Consider the following 18,055-nt stretch of genomic DNA (forward strand, 5'->3'; position numbering starts at 1 on the left):
TTTTAACCATAAAAATAAACATAACTATGATTATCCCACTAGATTGAGCTAATTTCAACATTCCTCTTTTCCCAATTTGTTAGGATAATCCATTTCTCATTTAGAATGAATTAGAGTAGTTTTTAACTACTCATAAATAATCTAAAAGAATTTACCATTGTTTTAATAGCATAAAATCATGAAAATACCATTTTCTTAATCTCTAGCTTATCAATCTTAGAGTTTAGCTTTGAAATAAGAGACTATCATTGAGAAGCATCCTTTTTCAAGGGATTTAGCCATAAAGATGGCTATTCTTTTAGAGAGAGAGAGAGATTTACTTAAATAAAATATTATAAATATGCATAAAGATTAATTTTCTCTTAATTAACATTAAGACTCTAAGGGAAAGCTTGATTTGAATTAAAACAATCATTTATTAAGACTCTAAGGGAAAGCTTGATTTGAATTAAAACAATCATTTAGAAAGCTTCTCAAGCTTGAGAGGGGTTGAGAAGAAGAAAGTTATTGAGAAAATTAGAAAAAAACATAAAAATTGATTTTACCTCTAAGTTTGGCTTGATTCTCTAATTGCAGTGAAGCCCCCGACCAATCAATTGGTCCACCAAGAGGAGAAGAGAAACTCCAAGAGTTGTTGTAGAAAGAGAGAGCTCGAAGCTCCCAAGAGAGAAACATTTAAGAGATAATAGAAAATATAATTATTTTAATATAATATTGGCATGGTATAGCTCCAATATCCAATTACAAATGACTGAGGGTCTATTTATAGGTGAGGGAGGCCACTAACCAAGTCCAATTAGGTTCTAAAATTTTCTAGGTTTAGTTTGACTCAATTTGGACAAGATTTGGACCAGTTTGGCTCCCTTTTTTATTTGGTTTGATCCAAGAGAGAGGAGAGATAAAAATATCACAATTTTTTGAATTAAAAACCCTTCCATACATGTGAAAGAGGCACCTACCTCAAGAGTCTCCCTTTCCTTACCAAGGTGTCAAAAATGCATCATTATTCCAAAATATCTCATTTTTTTAGTAATATCTCATAATTTTTAACTAATAAACCTTGTACTCGGTCAACTCTTCATCTTATGTGAGCATTTACTCATTTTTGGGTATTTTCTTTATTCTCTTGGATTTATCTCATCCCAACACTTGGATTAATCCAGCTGGCCCATTGGAACCTTAATTGGACCATAATCCAAAAATTTCTGAAAATGTAGACTCTTAGGCTAAGGTCCCTTATACCATTTTTAATTAAATCCTAATGCACATTGGAAAGTTCATTTTGAACTTGTGTTTCAAGGGAATCCAATTTTGACACTAGGAGGATTTTTATATCCAAAGATATCTCAATTTTGGATTATCTCTCTCTAGGCCAAAACAAGATAAAACAAGATCTTTCTTCTATTTCAGAGAGGGGAATAATTACAAGAACAGAAGGGGAGGTTCTTACACCTTTACACCTCAAAATATGGAGGGAGGAATCTTACAGCTAATGTTGAGAGTAGTTCACGGTGTGAAGTTGCAGAAAATAGTTCACAGCGTAAACATTTTCTTGCAGTTTCACATGGGAACTTCCCACACTAATGTGATTTTGGGTGCAAAATACTTATCCAATAGTTCCCAAAATGATTGTGCCACATCTAAGGAATGGAATACAAGTTCAAAGCGCAGTCAATGGCTCCTTTTTTTGTGAATTTTTGGAAAAGAAGAAAAACATAACACCAACCTGCTCATTCACACGTTGATGCTTCCAATGATGCAAATATCAAATTTAACTAGAAAAAATAGTGAAGCTCTATTCTAAGACCACTCCACCACACATATTTACAATAAACACAACCAATTTCACACGATTGTTTACTTCCACATAAATCTTATCCATTCATTTCCTACACAATGCACTACCAGAATGCAAGGGCAACCATGAATCTTATGCAATGGGAGCTGAAACTCTGGCAGCAGTGCCAAAAATGTTATGGGCTACCACACCTCCAACAAGAGGGAACTCAATGCATTCACCTAAAGGATGATCAATAGACCACAAGTGTCATAGGGCGCTTACTAATGTTTCGAACTTGAGGCCTCCAATCTCACTTGTTATGCTCCAAACCTCCAAGCTCCACCTCCACGTTGTCACCTTAGAATCGCTCACACCGTCACATAAGGCAATCACTCTCTCTCACTCTCCCACACAAGCATGAATCATACAAGTATAGAAGAGGCACAAATGCTAGAATGCTCTCTCTCTCTCAATCTCTCTCAAGACACAAGGAATAACTCTCAATAGCACTAAGGGGGATTGTGTCTTTTCATTATGAGAAAATGCCTTATATACATTTGGCTCTTATTCACACTTGGGCGCCCAAAACTTACTTAACTAGGCCTTGGGTGGCCAACATCTCATAATGTACAACTTTTATAGTGCCATTTCATGACACTTATTAATGTCCTCAATTGGAGGAGCATACTTATTAATCCAAAATAAAGATCTCATATGTATTAATCCTGAGTACCTTTAGATGTGGATCTATGATAAGTATTTGATAGTGGGTTGTGGCTTATGCAAAACAAGAGTCGTGCATACAACACCATTAGCTTAAAAAATTCAAGGGTGGAGTTTAGCCCCCGAATCCTATAGTATAACCACCCCCAATAAATAAAGAAATTCACTTTTATCTTGAAGGAAGGGAGGTCCATTTTATTATTTTCAGTGTCTGGTACTTGTCACTCCCCAAGCAACTACAGTCAATTTCTATCATATTTATCATTGTGGTCACCTAGGGAAGATCTATAAAAAATCATGCGCTTCTGGGATTGTGCAGGTCCTCATCACACCCAAAGGCATCTACTCCAAGAATTAAAGCTAGGCCTAGAGATACTTTCAGCATTTATATCTCATTTTTAGCCATTTTCATGCTTTTTTCTTGTTTTTTATTGGTGTTTAAAATTACGTATTTTAAATTTTAAATTATTTATGAAAATAATTGTAGGAATGTAAATTTAGACATTATGATATTAATTAGCATAATTTCTATGCATACAATTAATAATTTAGTGTAAATTGATCCCTCTATTATAATTAGATCTTGGAAATAATCTAGACTTAGGAATAGGATTAATTTTTTAATATGGAGTATTCTTTGCACATGCCCCAAACCAGAGAAATAATAGGCCTTAAATTTACCTTACCTTAGGATAAATTAATAGGAACATATCTAAATTATTTATGCATAATAGTTGGTATAATTGTTTGATTGTAGATTGCAAATAAATTTGTAGGATGATAATAATTTGACTATAGGAGAGGGAGGCCTTAATAACTCCTATTTTAAACTAACCTAGCTCCTATTTTAAACTAACCTTAGTTAAACTAATCTTAGTTAAACTAACCTTAATTAAACTAATCAACGTAGCTAAAGTAAGCTTAGCTAGCCCTAATGCTTTTTTGGCCGCCACCATAATTAGTGCAGTTGTAGCCAAGCAAATCGTATCGTGAGGGAGCGGTTGGGCGCACGCCAGCAAAAGTAAATGCCTTCTCTGGAGCGACGTACTGAATATCCTAGGCACACTTTTCATCCTCCATGTCCTGATCCAAGATCTCGTCTCCAGTAGCCAGCTTACGCCCCTCCAACTCCTCCTTTTCATCCCTAATGCAGTACGCAATTAGCAGGACCACTGAAAGATCCCTGCCCCCTCCGCGCAACGAATTCGAAGGTGCTAGCAGCGGAAGAAGCACTCCTTGCGCGGGGCAAGTCCTCTCACTCGGGGCCTCACCCACCACACGGATATCCAGACAAAAGACTAATCCCTTGGTTCTTCCAAAAACTGAACCCGGAAAAACTTCCCTTGCCCGGAAAGCATGGGCGATTCCTCCAGGATATGTTTGCTCTAACGTAGTCAAGGTCATTATTACTGACCAAATTGTTCTGACCAAACCTAAAGTCACTTGGTCGGATCAAAGAAGAACTTGCACTTGGATCATAGAGATCAACGCTTTTTTCCCCATCGAGAGGCACAATCGTTGATTCCTTTTCTTTCCATAGAACAATTACTATCTGGGATTTACTTCATCTAGTGTACTACAACAGAATTGAGTCTCATTTTATGGATCTATCAGTCCAGTCCCATGGGTTAGCCAACCACTGTAGTGATGGGATCCAATTAAGAATTTGGTTAGGTTTTGTCTCAGGTACCAGGGAAAAGTTCCCATGCCCCCTAGCTAGATGTTCATGCAAACTTGAAGCTAGTCATACCACTTACACACCCAATATAAAATTGCTTTCTTCACAGATTTAGCTATCTTTTAAACAATCATTTAATGAAGCCATAGTATCACTGATCACAATTCTCCAAAATATCTGGTTGAATCTTAATTTCCAATCATTCCTTCATCGGAGTATCTATGGCATCATTGGCAACCACAACGCTCACCACCTGTCCACTCTCGATAGTTCCTAGCTCATAGTACCTGGCAATATATTCACTTATTAAAAAAATTCAAGATGGAATCTCCGTTGAAGATCAGCGAGATCAACCAATAGATCCATATAAAAGAGCCATGGACTCATCCGTTGAGGACCAGCAAGGTCAATCAACTAGATCCATGCCCGGTTTCAGAAAACAACTCTTACTCCTTGTTCCAATATCTTCCATGACACATGTGTGGGTATCTTCGAACATCGTATGGTCAGCACCCTCTAGGATCCTTCGCAGGTCACCTAGCGCTTCACTCATAGGCCGCTTCCTTGGTCCCTCATCCACCGTATCGGAAGCTCACCATTTAAATCGAACTGAGGCTGGTCAAGACCTCGGTCGACCTTGCTACGCGAGACGTCCTCCGTTGACTCTCTGTCAGCTATCGCAATTTTATCAGTTAGGTCTCCACGACCTTATTCACAAGACGGTCAAAATGCTTCTCCAGCATTCTTGACATAAAACAGTCATTTACAAACAGGTCACAAATATAGTTTCTATAATGAACTTTGGTCTTTTCACATTATCCCTCATCAATCCACATTACTTATTCCACATTCAATTCATATGTGTACCCATTCTCATCCAATCACAACATTTTCCATCTCATCACATCAGATTCTTTCACATCACATATCATTCATTCGCATCCCATATCATTCATTCACGTCCTGATTCACATGTCATCATATCTCATCCATTCACTCATATCGACGTCACATCCTTTCACATACACATTCGCATTCATTATTCCACATACACATCCCCATTCGTACACCCACATCCACATCCACATCCGCAATCAGACATCCACATCCATATCCACATCCATACATCCACATCCACATTCATACATCCACATCCACATCCACATCCATACATCCATTTCCACATCCACATCTACATCCATACATCCATATCCATATCCACATTCATACATCCACATCCACATCTACATCCATACATCCATATCCATATCCACATTCATACATCCACATCCACATCTACATCCATACATCCACATCCACATCTACATCCATACATCCATTTCCATATCCACATTCATACATCCACATCCACATTCATACATCCACATATCATACATCCACATTCATACATCCACATCCACATTCATACATCCACATCCACATCTATTATACGGGATTTACTTCATCTATCGTACTATAACAGAATTGAGTCTCATTTTAGGGATCCATCAGCATTAACATTCATACATCCACATTCACATCCGCGTACTTCCCATCTCACCCTTTCACATATCCTCTCATCTCATTATTCACATTTACATCTATTTCCATTACATCACATCTTATCACAACCTATTTTCATCTTATCACATTCATTCACATGCTATTACCATTTAATAGCTTTTTTAGACTTTTTCTAAATTTTTGCCAATCGCTTGGCCTAATTAAAGATTCTTTTTCTGACTGTATTCCTTCTTAATTCCTCAATTGAATTATATTAAATATTCTTTTTTTGAATAAAATAATTCATGGGATTTGTAGAAATCAATTCTACCCATATTTCTACTTTTAGTAAATAATCATAAATCGATTTATACTAGAAATTCCTCTTCTTCTCATTTAAATTTCTTGGATCCCAATTACCATGGGAATTCCTCTTTTTCATTTAATAAAATAAGTTCATTAAAATATCCATTATTTCAATATGCTAGAAATTTCTCTTTGCCCATCTAAATGATGGAATTCCAAATGCAATAGGAATTCCTCTTTTAACATTTGATTATTTCTCATAGATAAATAAATTTATCTAAAAATTTCTCCTTGAACTTAAATTAATTACCCCATAATTTCAATATTATAAGAATCTCTCCTTTCCCATCCAATGATGGAGTTCCAAATGCAATAGGAAATTCCTCTTTTAATATTTAGACTTATCTATGCAAAAGATAAATTTAATTAAATTTTTCTCTTAAATTTTAAATAAAAATCTCCATTAATTCCTTTGCACTAGGAATTACACTTTCCTTATTTAAATATTTGAATTCCAATATGGTGGGAATTCCTCTTTTATCATATAAATTTATCTATGCAAAAAGATAAATTTAACTAAAATCTTTCTTTGATTTTTACATAAAATATACATAATATTAGTATTCCAATTTTTTTTCTCTTCATTCATTGGAATACATATATTTCCATTGTCATGGGGATTACTCTTTTAACATAAAAATAAATTACTAGAAATTTCTCCTTTTCTAATTCACTAATTATGCATAAACATAAAAATCAATTTTTCCATGATTACAATGAGAATCATTCAATTAATCTAGGATGATAATTCCTAGAATATGGTAGGAAGTCCTCTTTTCATATTTTGAATGAAAATGATTTATGTGTAAATTTTTCTAAAAATTTTACCATAGCTCCGCTGCTATTACTGATAATTCTCAATTTATTTAAAAGAATAAAGTTTAATATTATGGATATGATTAGAATGACCACTAATTGGATCATTATCCAATTATGGATTGATTCATAATTTCTCTATGAAATAAATAGCATAAAAGCATTAAAAAGCCATTATTTTGGTCTCCAATTAGACAAGCATAGAAATTACTTTTGGATTAGAGAAATGCTTCATGAGAAGCTTCATTTGGATTGAGAATAGGTCATAGGAATGACCTTTCTTTGGGGGAGACAGAGAAATGCTTAAAAACCATTCAAATTAAGCATAAATGAAAATTTATGTGTTTCTTTATTACAATACATCGAAGAACTTCAATAGTATTCAAAAGCCATTCAAATTAAGCTTCTCAAGCTTGAGAGGGGTTGAGAAGAGAGAAACATTTAGAAATTATGAAAAAAAGATCATAATCCACTCTTTACCTTCCAAATTGCTTGATTCTTTGATCACGGTAGAGGCCCCCAACCAATCAATTGGTTTGGTATGTTGATGGAGTCACCAAGGAAGATTGAAGAGAGAGGGAAGCTTCAATTTCTTCAATTTGGAGAGGATTTTTAGAGGATAGTAAAAATTATCATTATTTCAGCATAATATTGGCATAGTATAGTTCTCATATTTTTTTACAAAGAGCTAAAGATCTATTTATAGGTGAGGGAGGCCTCTAACCAAGTCCAACTAATTTCTAGAATTTTCCAGGTTTGGTTTGGTTAAATTTGGACAAGATTTGGACCTAGTTTGGTTCCCTTTTGATTCGATTTGATCCAAGAGAGAGGACAGATAAAAATATCACAATATTTTTGAGTTTAAAACTCCACCACACATGTGAAATAGGCGCCTCCTTGAAGGGACCCCTTTTCCTTACACATGTGTCAAAAATGAATCATTATACCCAAAATATCTCATTTTTTTAGTAATACTCATAGTTTTTTAATAAACCTTGTACATAGTCAACTCTTCATCTTATGTGGCATTTACTCATTTTTGGGTATTTTTCTTTTACAAATTGGAGTTATCTCCTCCCCACACATGGATTGATCCTATTGGCCCATAGGAACCTTAATTGGACCATAATCCAAAAATTTCTAAAAATCTAGACCCTTAGGCTAAGGTCCTTTATACCCATTTCCAATTAATTCCAATTGCACATTGGAAAGTTCTTTTTGAATTTTTGTTTCAGGGGAATTCATTTTAGACACTAGGAGGATTTTTATATCCAAAAATATCTCATTTTTGGACTACCTCCCTCTAGACATTTTTTCTCTCTAGGTCAAAACAGGGTAAAACAGAATCTTTCTTTTATTTCAGAGAGGGGAATAATTATAAGATCAGAAGGGGAGGTTCCTACACCTGCACACCTTAAAAGTTGGAGGGAGGAATCTTACAACCACGAACACACAGCACAAAAGCCTCCGAGATCGTGGCCTCATCGACGGTTTAACCTCCTCACATTATTTTCTCAAGAATGTAGGTCTAATGTAATTTGTTCTTTCTTTTCATTTCACCTACACACACCCCTCTCTCTCTCTCTCTCACACACACACACACAAACCTTCTCTTTCTTAATTACACTAATTAGTTTAAAATCTAATTTATTTTTAATTACTATTTATAATCTAATTAGTGTTGATTTGTTTAATTTAATTTGTTCTTAATTAGTCTAGGTCAGAGTTAGCTAAGTTAAAAATTAGTATATGGACACGAATTAATCCTAATTTCATGAACTAGGCAAAGCAATGGACCCATACATACATACATAAAAAAATAAACTACAAAAAAGTGCACCTTTGATTGTAGCTTCACTATTGTCAATTTTGCACACACACTCATCTTTACACACCCAAAATGATGAAAATACCGAGAGAGAATTTTTGGGATATTAGATAGGCAATGCTCAAATTTTGAAGGAAAATTTTGAAACTAGGGTTTTGGAATCCAAGGGGGGAAATTCAAAATTTAATGGATAGAAATTGGTGCCATACTCATATTCAAAATAAGGAGAGAGAGAGAGAGAGAGAGAGAGAGAGAGAGAGAGAGAGAGAGAGAGAGGATAATGGGGGTCAAAATTAAAATTCAAAATCACATTCAAATTTGAGAATCAAAAATGGGGGAGAATGGCACTACTACCATTCTCCATAATACACTAGGGGAGAATGGCAGTGGTCCCCATGAAGGTGATGGGGGGGGGCTTGATAATGGCACCACTCCCATTCTTCCTTAAATGTAAGCGAGAATGGAAGTGGTGCCATTCTCCCCTTCAAGGTGATGGGAGGCCTTGAAAATGGCACCACTGCCATTCTTCCTTGTTGAGAATGGTAGTAGTGCCATTCTCCCCTTCAAGGTGATGGGAGTTCTTAAGAATGGCACCACTGCCATTCTTCCTTGAATGTAAGGGAGAATGGCAATGGTGCTATTCTCCCCTTCAAGGTGGCTACTACAGACCTCTCTCTCTCTCTCTCTCTCTCTCTCTCTCTCTCTCTCTCTCTCTCTCTCTCTCTAATTACTTTAATTAGTTTAAAATCCAATTAATGTTTAGATTCTAGTTTGTATTTAATTGGTATTTGATTAGTTTAGGTTAATTAGTGCATAATTCATATTTAATTAGTATTTATAATCTAATTAGTATTTGATTAGTTTAGTTTACTTAGTATTTTATTAGTTTAGTATTTATAATCTAATTAGTATTTGATTAGTTTAGTTTAATTAGTGCTTAATTAGTTTAGATTAGAGTTATCTAGTTTAAATTTAGTATATGGATACATACTTATCCTAATCTTATGGAAATTTATTTATGTATGTGTACAAGAAAGTGCACATGTGAGTGGGGATTGCATATGCACACTTACCTTTATAGGCCCAAAATGATAAAAATACCAAGAGGAAATTGTTTGGGATATTGGAAAGACAATGTTTGAATTTGGCAGGGAAATTTTAAAACTAGGGTTTTTGAAGCCAAGGAGGGAAATTAAAAATTCAATGGATAAACATTGGTGCCATACTCATATTTAAAACAAGGAGGGAGAGTGAGGATAAATGGGTTTAAAATTCAAATTCAAAGTCACATTCAAAAATTGTGAATCTAAAATGGGGGAGAATGGCACTACTACCATTGTCCATAACGCCATGGGGGAGAATGGCAGTGGTACCATTCTCCCCATGAAGGTGACTGAAGTCCTTAAGAATGGCACCACTACCATTCTTCCTTGAATGTAAGGGAGAATGGCAATGGTGCCATTCTCCCCATGAAGGTGACTGAAGTCCTTAAGAATGGCACCACTACCATTCTTCCTTGAATGTAAGGGAGAATGGCAATGGTGCCATTCTCCCCTTCAAGGTGATGGGAGGCCTTGAGAATGGCCATAACGCCATGGGGGAGAATGGCAGTGGTACCATTCTCCCCATGAAGGTGACTGGAGTCCTTAAAAATGGCACCACTACCATTCTTCCTTGAATGTAAGGGAGAATGGCAATGGTGCCATTCTCCCCTTCAAGGTGATGGGAGGCCTTGAGAATGGCACCACTACCATTATTCCTTGAGAATGGAAGTGGTGCCATTCTCCCCTTCAAGGTGATGTGAGTTCTTATTAAGAATGGCACCACTGCCATTCTTCCTTAAATATAAGGGAGAATGGCAGTGGTACCATTCGGAGAATGGCAGTGGTACCATTCGGAGAATGGCAGTGGTACCATTCTCCCCTTCCAGGTGGTAAGAGGCCTTAAGAATAGCACCATTGCCATTCTTCCTTGAATGTAAGGGAGAATGGTAGTGGTGCCATTCCCCCCTTGAAGGTGATGGGAGGCCTTGAGAATGGCACCACTGCCATTATTCCTTGAATGTAAGAGAGAATGGCAGTGGTGCCATTCTCCCCTTCAAGGTGATGAGAGGCCTTAAGAATGGCACCACTACCATTTTTCAAAGAACGTAAGAGAGAATGGTAGTTGTGCCATTCTCCCTTTCAAGGTGAAACAGAATCTTAAAAAGAGTTTTCCAATGTGCATTAAAAATTAATTAAATATGTGAATTGGACATCTTGGCCTAGGAGTATAAAATTTCAGATAAATTTTTATTAAGGTCCAAAGAGTGTCAAGAAGAGCCAATAAGGTTACTCCAAGTGTTGGCATGAGAAAAAGGCAAAGAATATAAGAAAATTCCCCAAAAAATGAGTAAATTCTCACATAAGATGAAGAGTTGACTAGTACAGGGTTTATTAGTAAAAAAATAGAATTTTTCAGTAAAAAAATAGAATTTTTGACACCTCAGAATGGGGAGAAGGGCTCATGAAGGAGGTGCCTAGAAATCACATCAAGGGAGTATTTTTTAATTCAAAAAAGTGAGATAATTTTATCTCTCCTCTCTCCTCCATCAAAAAAAGTAAACTTGTCCAAAATGGATCAACTGGAGCTGGAAGCCTCTAGATTCTAGTTGGACTTGGTTGGTGGCCTCTCTCACCTATAAATAGACCCCCATTCCTTTGTATTTTCATATTAGAGTAACTATATGCTAGTGTAATTTTTAGTTTATTATATTTCTAGTATTGTGAAGCTTTGGAGCTTCATTAAACCTCTTCTTTCTTGAAGATTACCCTTCCCCCTTGGTGGCCAAGCCTCTTCCATGAAGGCTACAACATTTTTGCAAGGTAAAGAATCAAGCAAACCAAGGGTAAGCCTAAACAATGTTGTTTATGCTCTTCCCAACCTCCCTTATACTTGGGAAGCATTTTATTCTACGGGTTTCCTCTTAAAAACCATGTTTTTCTTGATTATGATGAATTAATGTTTATGTTTAAGCTTAGGTTTATACATAAACTAATTCTTAGGTTAAAAGTGTGATCTTAACCATTCTCAATTCATAAGAAATTGCGGGAAAGTTATGGCAAAACTTTCTAATTAGAAAATAAAGGTTTATGCATAAATAATTTTATTCTAAAAGAGGAACTTTGAGTATTATCATTTCATAGAAAATGAGGAGAAACTATGGTAAAAATTTCAGCATTAGAAAATGAATTTTATGCATAATTAATTTTTTTGCTAAAAGTGAAATTTTAAGCATTCTCATTTCATAGAAAACATGGGGAAGTTATGGTAAAATCTTTATCATTAGAAAACAGAATTTATGCATAAATAACTTTTATATCAAAAGTGAAATTTTGAGTATTATCATTTCTTAGAAAATGTGGGGAAACTATGAAAAATTTTAGATCATTAAAGAATGAATTTATGCATAATAAATTTTATGTTAAAAGTGGACTTTTGAGCATTATTCATTTGCTTGAAAAATAAAGAAGGTTATGCACAAAATTCTAGATGAATTATGGAAATGATTCATTGAGATAGAAATGATATAAATGGATGTGAATGGATGTGAAATGGATGTGAATGGATGTGAAATGATGTGGATTGATGTGGGAATGATGTGAATAGATGTGGATTGATGTGGGAATGATGTGAATAGATGTGGATTGATGTGGGAATGATGTGAATAGATGTGGATTAATGTGAGAATGATGTGAATAGATGTGGGAATGATGTGAATAGATGTGGATTAATGTGAGAATGATGTGAATAGATGTGGATTGATGTGGAAAGATGTGGGAAGATGTGATTAGATGCGGATTGATGTGAATAAATGTGGATTGATGTAAAAATAATGTGATTGGATGTGAGTTGATGTGGGAATGATGTACTTGAATGTGACTTGATGTGGAAATGATGTGACTGGATGTGAGTTGATGTGATTGGATGTGAGTTGATGCGAAAATGATGTGATTGGATATGAGTTGATGTGGAAATGATGTGATTGAATGTGAATTGATGTGGGAATGATGTGATTGGATGTGAATTGATGTGGGATGATGTGATTGGATGTGAATTGATGTGGGAATGATGTGATTGGATGTGAATTTATGTGGGATGATGTGATTGGATGTGAATTGATGTGGAAATGATGCGATTAGATGTGAGTTGATGTGGGAATGATGTGATTTGATGTGAGTTGATGTGGAAATAATGTGATTGGATGTGAGTTGATGTGGGAATGATGTGATTGGATGTAAGTTGATGTGGAAATGATGTGACTGGATGTGAATTGATGTGGGAATGATGTGATTGGATGTAAGTTGATGTGGAAATGATGTGACTGGATGTGAATTGATGTGGGAATGATGTGATTAGATGTGAATTGATGTGGGAATGATGTGCTTAGATGTGAATTGATGTGGGATGATGTGATTGGATGTGAGTTGATGTGGAAATGATGTGATTGGATGTGAGTTGATATGGGAATGATGTAAGTTGATGTGGGAATGAGTGATTGGATGGGAATTGATGTGGAAATGATGTGATTGGATGTGAGTTGATGTGGAAATAATGTGATTGGATGTGAGTTGATGTGGGAATGATGTGATGTGATATGGATTAATGTAAAAAAATGTGGGAAGATGAGAAATGATGAGGAATAATGTGAAAGGATGTGGAATGATGAGGAATAATGTGAAAGGATGTGGAGTGATGAGGAAAGATGGGAATTTTGTTTGAAACCTGTATTTGTATATGTGAAACCTATTTTTTTAAGATTGTTTTATGTCAAGAATGCTAGGGAAGCATTTTGACCATCTTGGGAATGAGGTCGTGGGGACCTAAGTTAAGAAGTTACAATAGCTGACAGAGAGTCAATGAAGGACGTCTCGCGTGGCAAGGTTGGCCGAGGTCTTGACCAGCCTCGATTCGATTAAAATGGTGAGCTTCCGACGGTGGATGAGGGACCAAGGAAGCGGCCTATGAGTGAAGCGCTAGGTCACTTGCGAAGGAACCTAGAGGGTGCTGCTCGGGGGCTCTGGGTCGCCTAGGATACCCACGCATGTGTCAGGGAAGAAAATGAGTTGGAGTTTTTTTCTGAACACGGGCATGGATCTGGTTGATTGACCTTGCTGGTCTTCAAAACGGATGAGTTCATGGCTCTTTTACATGGATCTTGTTGGTTGATCTTGCTGATCTTCAACTGAGAGTCCATATAATTTTTATGTGATTATATTCCTAGGTACTATGGGCTAGGAACTCTTGAAAAGGCCCTTGAGTGAGCAGGTGGTGAGCGTTCTGGTTGCCAATGATGCCATAGGTATGCTGAGGAAGGAATGAATGGAATACTTGATTATATTCATGGATACTATGGGCTAGGAACTATTGAAAAGGCCTCTCAATGCAGGTGTTGGTGAGCGTTCTGGTTGCCAATAATGCCGTAGGTGCGCCGAGGAAGGAATGATTGGACTTGGAACTGGAGTGCTGAGAAATATGATGGAAACACTGTGGTTTTATTGCAATGCTGTTTTGGAAATAGTTGAGTCTAAGAAAAGGCAATTTCATAAGTGGTGTGTCTAATTAATTTTTGCATGAGCTGGCTAGGGGGCCTGAGAACTCTTTTCCCTGGTACCCGGGGACAAAACATAACCAAATTTTCATAATGGATCCTATCAATACAATGGTTGGGTGGTTGGCTAACCCATGGCTGGAATTAAAAATTCAATTCTATTCAAGTTACGATAGTTGAAGTAAGTCCCAGTATAATTCTTGTTCTATGGAAAAAGAATCAACGGCGGCGGCTGTGCCTCTAATGATGAGGAAAAAAGCGTTGGTCTCTATGAACCAAGTGCAAGTTCTTCCTTTGATTCGGCCATGTGACCCGTGGGTTCGGTCAAAATACAAAGGTTAGTTAAGACCCTTGACTACGTTAGAAGATTTTTCCTGGAGGAATCACCTATGCTTTCTGGGTGAGGGAAGTTTTTTCTGGGTTCTGTTTTGGATGAACCGAGGGATTAGTCTCTTGTCCAGACATTCGTGGGCGAGGCCCCGAGTGAACCCTACCCCGCACGAGAGGTTGCTACTTCCGCTACTAGCTCCCCGGATTCTGGTGCGCGGAGGGGGCAGGGGTCTCACACTTCCTTTAATGTAAGGCTGAATGGAAGTGGTGCCATTCTCCCCTTCAAGGTGATGGGATGGGAGACATTGAGAATGGCACCACTGCCATTCTCCCCTTTAGTGGATAGGAGGCCATGAGAATGGCAAAGGTTCCATTCCCTCCTTCAATTAAGATGATGGGAGGCCTTAAGAATGGCACCAATGCCATTCTTCCATGTAAGGGGGAATGGCACCACTACCATCCAACCTTCCATGTAAGGGGGAATGACAGTGGTGTCATTTTATCAAGGCCTCCCATCACTGATGAGAATGGCACCACTGCCATTCTACCTTTTAATGTAAGGCTGAATGGCACCACTTCCATTATTCCCTTTAATGTAAGGCTAAGAGACAGTGGTGCCATTCTCCCCTTCAAGGTGATGGGATGGAAGGCCTCAAGAATGTTACCACTTCTATTCCTTGAATGTAAGGGAGAATGGCAGTGGTGCCATTCTGCCCATGAAGTGATGGGAGGCCTTGAGAATGGCACCATTGCCATTCTTCCTTGAATGTAAGGGAGAATGGCAGTGGCCACTACCATTCTCCGCCTTGAAGGTGATGGGAGGCCTTGAGAATGTCATATACAAAGATCTCATATTCAATCTTATTCATATTTCAATGTTTTTTAATTTATAAGTGTTACAATGATCTTATTATTTTTATGTTTTCCATTTTTTCAATAGATATGTCAAAGACATTAAAAGCAAAGAGAAAATCCATAGAGGTTTCTTATGTGGATCGTGTCTCAGATCCTAAAGGGTGGTACCTTAAAAATTACAATAGTGCTCTCAACTACACCGTATTCACTTATTTGTGTATCAACATGGTCAGTATAGCGATGTGGGGCAAGTCAGTCAGCTAGAAGAAGGTGATGTTGTAGGAAAATCAGATACACATTGCATAAATGTGTATGCACCAGGAGGAACAATATACCAGTTAGACCCTTCATGCTATGAAGATGCAAGGATGAACTCCTCCAAGGAAGATAGCATGATAGTAGAGAGTGGTGTACGTCAGATACATAGAACATTGATCAACTTCTCAAAACTTTTGAGAATGTAGTCAAGGGAAAGAAATCAAAGAAGATACCAAAGAAGACTAAGAAGGATGGGGACAAAGGTGGGGATGTTAGTGGGGATAAAGGTATGAAGACATGTGATGAGGAAAGTCAGAAGTTAAGGACATGTGGAGATTCAACACAGGAAGGAGGGGCAAGAAAAGAGTAAGAAGATACAAGGATGGAAGAAGTAGGATCTTCACATGCCATGGTTGTATATCAACCATCATCACATGAAGTGGATTTTAAAGCAATCCAGAAGAAGTTGGAGAAGAAGGATGCAGGCATGACAGGGTTAATGGATTATAGTCAATACTTTCCATTTGGCCTTGATTACGAGGTGATGATTCATGTATTTAATTATTTCCAGGCTTCTAGTCAATATGTATATATGACTTTGACAGTAAGTTACGTGAATGAACTTGTCCAAAGCTTTGCAAAATGATGTCGAAAACACCGAACACCTGTGCATACCTCATGCCTTTCCATGAGAAAAAGGGATCAAAAACTCCTATGCTAAGCATGAGGTGAAGAAAGAAAAACTAAAGGAATACAAATATTGGATTCTTGTTGGGCAACATTCTATATATGCTGCAAAAGGATTCTAGAAGAATTTTGGAGGGGAATAGTGGGCTAAGTGAAGGGCATTTTATACAAGAAGAAAGGCTCACATTGTGGTGGATGCTCCTGTGTGGAGGCAAGCTGCATGATATCAGCCATGGCCAACATAGAATCACAAAATGTCATGAAGAATCAAGACTATATCGACATCTTGCATCATCTTCAAGTACAGTGGATGGTATTGGGAGGGCCACCAAATCCACCACAAGGCTTAATAAAGGTTCACAAAGATTGACTAAATTGGGATGTAAGTAAAAACCTTTCTATATAAATATTTTGATATCTTTTCTTTTTTATAAACTGATCTCCTCTCCTTGCTCCTAAAGAGAATGGTACCACTGCCATTCCCCTTGCCTACATTGGTTGGATAGGAGAATGGCATCACTGCCATTCTCTCTTAGTTAGAATGACATCCTCCCTTAGTAAGAATGGTATGAGGGGAGAATGGAGTGTTGTCATTCTCTCCTCCCACTGCCATTCTCCCCTCATACCATTCTTACCAAGAGAGGATGTCATTCTAACTAAGAGAGAATGGCAGTGGTGCCATTCTCCCATCCAAACAACATAGGCAAGGGGAATGGTAGTGATGCCATTCTCCCCTCAAACCATTCTTACTAAGGGAGAATGGCAGTGGTGCCTTTCTCCCCTCATGCCATTCTTACCAAGGGACAATGGGATTCTTACTATAAGGGAGAATGGCACCATTGCCATTCTCTCTTAGTAAGGATGCCATTATCCCTTGGTAATAATGGTATGAGGGGATAATGGCAATGGTGCCATCCCTTCTTGGTAAGAATGGTTTGAGGAGATAATGGCACCCCATTCTCCCATCCAAACAACATAGGCAAGGGGAATGGTAGTGATGCCATTCTCCCCTCAAACCATTCTTACTAAGGGAGAATGGCAGTGGTGCCTTTCTCCCCTCATGCCATTCTTACCAAGGGACAATGGGATTCTTACTATAAGGGAGAATGGCACCATTGCCATTCTCTCTTAGTAAGGATGCCATTATCCCTTGGTAATAATGGTATGAGGGGATAATGGCAATGGTGCCATCCCTTCTTGGTAAGAATGGTTTGAGGAGATAATGGCACCACTACCATTCTACCTTCCAAACAATGTAATGTGGAAGAGTGGCACCATTGCCATTCTTCCCCCAAACCGTTACTAAGGGAAGAATGACAGTGGTGCCATTCTCTTCTCGTGCCATTGGTATTCTTACTAATGGTGGAGAATGGCAATGGTGTCATTATCCTTATAACTTTTTTAAGGTATTAAGATTGCATGTATTTTACATATCTTTTGTTTTTTGTAGAATTTTATATTAGTGTTGGGGCTAGTGTATCCATGAGTAATGACTTTGCAGCAACCAAAGATACACACATGGTCACGTATCTTCTTGACATATATGGCACCACTACCATTCTACCTTCCAAACAATGTAATGTGGAAGAGTGGCACCATTGCCATTCTTCCCCCAAACCATTAAGGGAAGAATGACAGTGG

This window comes from Cibotium barometz, chromosome 16 (assembly GCF_041138505.1).
Source record: "Cibotium barometz isolate CiBa-2024 chromosome 16, ASM4113850v1, whole genome shotgun sequence".
Classification (NCBI taxonomy): Eukaryota; Viridiplantae; Streptophyta; class Polypodiopsida; order Cyatheales; family Cibotiaceae; genus Cibotium; species Cibotium barometz.